Genomic DNA, 4,574 nt, shown 5'->3' on the forward strand with positions numbered 1-4,574 from the left:
ACCAACTAAAGTAGAGATGTTTTTTTGTCTCTAAATGCCAAAGACAATGACATTGTGATGAATTGATACTCAACCAACCAAGCACTGAAAGTGAAGACATTGATTGGTTATTGAAAATCTGACCATTGAAAATCTGACCATTCTTTTAATATTTTATGATATTTGTTATCCTTCGTAAATAGAAAGTGAAAAATAATTTCAAAAATTTACTTCTTTTTTTTAATAACTTATTTTAAAACAAGTTTGAACCCTTAGAAACATTAAGAAAACATCAATTTTCATTATGATTAACCAACTCACGCCCAAAATATCAGACCTTAACCCATAACACAAAATAATGCCCCAACCTCCAATATACCTAAATCCAACCATTTAAACTCAAAACATAAAACTTCTTATTTTGAAATCTCATAAATCATGACCTTGCCCATAAAATTGTAACATTTTATGTCCTCGCCTAAAGTCTATCAGGTTTAACCCCAAGAAAAGCCTCTAGGCTCTTTCCCACAAACCAGAACCCAGACAACACTGGTCCGGTCTTGCTTCTAACACCATGAGGAAAGGTATATCTGCGTTTCCCTCTCAGTTAATCTGATGGGAAGAAAGGAGTCCCTGCATTCCTTCCGAGCACAAACCCCCAGACCAAACTTGTTCCTCCGACAGCTCTTCCAACATAGAAACCTCAAAATTGATCCTTCGGGCGATTGAAAGAACGTCGTTTCTGGATTAGCTGGATCATTAAATAACCTCACAGATTTTGAGGCTCCCGGCATCCCCTCCGGTTTCGTCTTCCGAGTGCTGAAAGGCATTATGTGCCCGAAGGCTAAGCCCCTCTCCTCCAATGAAGTTGTGCTTAGTTCTCACATCTGATGGCTTCGTTCAGCTTGATCCGACAGGTGCGGACAAATCATTTCGTCCAGAAAACCCAAAACTTAAGTTTTTCCTCCCAAAAAGTTGTGTACTCGTGCACTTGGATCATCTCCCGAGCTATTATGTTTTGGAGTGACAAAAAGCTATCCATTCTAACCTGAAAATCAGCAACCCTAAGTTCCAATACAACATAGAACAGGAAAAATAACTGAAAATTGGAAAAACACTACCTAAATATAAAATGTTGTACTGAGCGCTAATCCATTTCCAACACGAACATGGCCGTGAAGGTTCCATTTGTGTTTCCATTCCCGCATTGATTAGTACTTTGCTAGTTGAAACTCCACAGGTTAATATGATTGGTGTATATGGAACTTTGCTAGTTGAAACTCCACAGGTTAATATGATTGGTGTATATGGAATGGACCGCGTTGGAAAGACATTGTTGCTCAAAATAATTTACAACACTTAGAGATGTTGTGATCTGGTTTACAGATTCTCAAAATTATTGAATTTAAATATTATCTTTGAGAGACTGCTACCAAATCACAGCATCAGAGACATCAATGACTTTCAGTTATTGTAGCTTACTTTGAGCAACAAGACTTTTCCAACGGGGAGCGACTCCACACACACCAATCACCCGAACTTGCAGAGCTTCAGCGAGCCAAAGTTGCTACTAGCTTCCTTCTTCTGCAGGACGGACTAGACAATCTGGTGAAAAGCCGCTTTAAATCCAGCTACCATTGCTCCACTTGGGGAACGATCGATGTAGCGTTTCGTCTCTCCAAGCCAGAATTTCTCTGAGCCATTGCAAGTATTGGTGGAAGCATTGGCTTATATTGCAGGAGTTCCAGCTTTTGATCCAACTGGATATCCTGCTCCTTTGGCAGATGGGGACCACTGGCAAACTAGGGACAAACGCCATACCAAAATATCTACGCTCGACCAATCAATGCGAGTAAATAAATATTTGCTATTATAAATCAGTCAGTTATTGATGAATAACGTGTGGTATATGTTTTGGCATCTCACAAATATAATTTGTTGACTGTGACCTCTCCAATTAAAGCCATGAACGTGGTGAATTATTGCACGGCCCACAGCTTTATATAATTTATTTTAGGTCACCAAAAGCGCAAAAGTGCTAAAGCAATGAATTATTGAAGAGACAAAATGCTAAATTTAAATTCATCAAAATTGTAATAGTGAAAGCAATTCATCACTGAAAAGACAGATGGTTAATAAGTCCTACAATCATAAAGAAGAAAGTGAAAGACGCCCTCGGGAAGATGCCAATTTTAAAATTAAAATTGTCCATTAATGTGCTCTTATCATCACTACACTATATAAAATTGTCAATTAATGTGTGCTCTTATCATCATTACACTTTTACACTTTATATAAAAGAAAAAAAAAAAAAAGTAAACTTGCAGTTAATTTTAATTCTACATTATATTTAAGCATTATTTAATTAAAATGGAAAATAATTAAATATAATAAATAAAATTATAAATATATAATTTTTCATTGAAAATAATTAAATATAATAAATAAAATTAAAAATATATAATTTGTCATTTAATTGTTATGAAGTATTATATAAATTATGAAATTTAAGATTTAAATTTCTTGTAAGCCAATTGAATAGTAAAAATAAAATAATAATAAAATGAATGACAAATAATTTATATATCAAGATATTCTAATTTTCCTACCTTATTCAAGTTTATAAAAATTACTTATCACAAATTTCAACAGATTCAATTTTTTACCACATAATAACATGTCTCTAGCAAATAATGAAAAAGAATTACTTAAACCAAAAGAGAATTCAACCCACAATCTACTATTCATTATCCAATAAAATATTTTTTTAATAACTATACATTATAATATCCAACTTATTTTTATAAATATTTATTATTATCCTTATTCAAATTTATAGAAATTACTTATCACAAATTTCAACATATTCGATTTTTTACCACATAATAACATGTTTACAGAAAATAATGGAAAAGAATTACCTAAACGAAAAGAGAAGTAAACCCACAATCTACTATTCATTATCCAATAAAATATTTTTTTAATAACTATACATTATAATATCTATATTATTTTTATAAATATTTATTATTATCTTTTTAGAGTTGTTATCATTAGATTCCAAAAATTAAAATATTTTAGATTTCAAGAAATTTAAGACTTTAAAATATGTTATTTATATATTTTTTGAAAAGTATTTAGAGAAAAATTATTTCAATAAAATGTTATTTTATTATAATTATACATTATAATAATTTATATTTGTTTTTGGAATTTTTAAATTATGCTATGTTTTTTTTAATGACTTTTATAAAAAAGTTTATGAAATATAAATTTTACTAATAATACATTACAATATTTTATATTATTTTTAACTAATTTAAATAATAATTCTCCGAGAGTAATGTGTATCTAGTTTCTTAAAACACAAAACCTTAAATTATGCTTTTTGAACCTATATATATATAAGTTTTATTTTTAATAATTATACATTATTATATTTTAATATTTAGTAGCTTATTATTAATATTATATATATATATATATATGTGTGTGTGTGTGTGTTTTCAGTGAGGTGGTCTATTTCCAAGACTTTTTTGGACAATAAAATCTGTGAGATTTGAGATACTAAGAGAGTGGAAGATGAAAACCACTTTCTTTTAAACTGCCTCACTCTTACTCACATCCACTCTCAATTCCCTAACATTTGTCACACTTCCAATCTTCTTGACTTATCAAGTCAGCCCAACTATAGCGATTTTGGAGCTCTTCTTTCCATTCTTTTTTATCATAGAAACAGGATTTTGAAGAATCAAAATTAGATTCTTTTTCTTTTCTTGAGGTTAGATAGACCGCATTAGTCTTAGTGGACGTTAATAATCATCATTATTATTTTAGTGGTAATCTAGCAATATAATTTTAAGCAAGATTGTTATTTCTTTTGTTTAAGATGCACTTTTGAGTGTATAAATGGATTCAACACCCTTAAAAGACTTTAAGGCACTAGAAATTTGTAAATTAAACAACTTAAACTTATGATTCTTAAAAATCTCTAGCTATTTTTTTTTGCAAAATTGACCATAAAAAATGTCAAAAAAACACAATAACATTTTATCTTTATTATTATTATTATTATTTCAAGATTTTAGATGAGGTTATAAAAACCATAAATCAAATCTCTTAATTCGGTATATTATTTTAATATAAAATTATTATTAATTATAATTGAACAAAAAGATAGTATTTAATTTTTATTTTTATTTTAATATTATTATATTTTTAGTAAAATATTAATATGGGACAAAATTTTATCAAGAAATGCAATACATAAAAAATGACCTTTAAGGTATATAAAATTATTGTTATTGAAAATGTTGCCAAATCTAGAAAGACAAAATTACTAATTTGGCAATGGAGCTGATCACAAAATTGAGCCAGAAGAAAAGGTGGGTTAATAAAAGACATATTCTATAATGTCTTTATTTTCAATTTCCCTTATGACGCAGTTACAATTGATTTCCAGGATGTGTGAGAACCATGTCATAGGAGCGGAATTACATCATTAGTGGGTCTGAAGGGTATTTGGAGATATTTTATGGGGTTTGATGGAGTTTGCTTGTTGTGTTTCATCATTGGGGAAGTTCCATTCAATTTTT

General features: G+C 29.6%; 1 long non-coding RNA gene across 1 annotated transcript; it reads right to left on the reverse strand.

The window, feature by feature from the left end:
* Positions 1 to 251: 251 nt before the first annotated feature.
* Positions 252 to 1,238, reverse strand: LOC149151047 (uncharacterized). The gene is made up of 2 exons (XR_016262911.1): positions 1,101 to 1,238; positions 252 to 1,027 (listed from the first exon to the last, which is right to left on the reverse strand). It is a non-coding gene; the product is annotated as an uncharacterized LOC149151047 (long non-coding RNA).
* Between the last annotated feature and the right edge of the window lie 3,336 nt (positions 1,239 to 4,574).

The sequence above is a fragment of the Pinus tabuliformis genome, chromosome 9 (assembly GCF_031772625.1).
Source record: "Pinus tabuliformis cultivar Carrire ecotype Pingquan chromosome 9, CPIR1, whole genome shotgun sequence".
Taxonomy (NCBI): Eukaryota; Viridiplantae; Streptophyta; class Pinopsida; order Pinales; family Pinaceae; genus Pinus; species Pinus tabuliformis.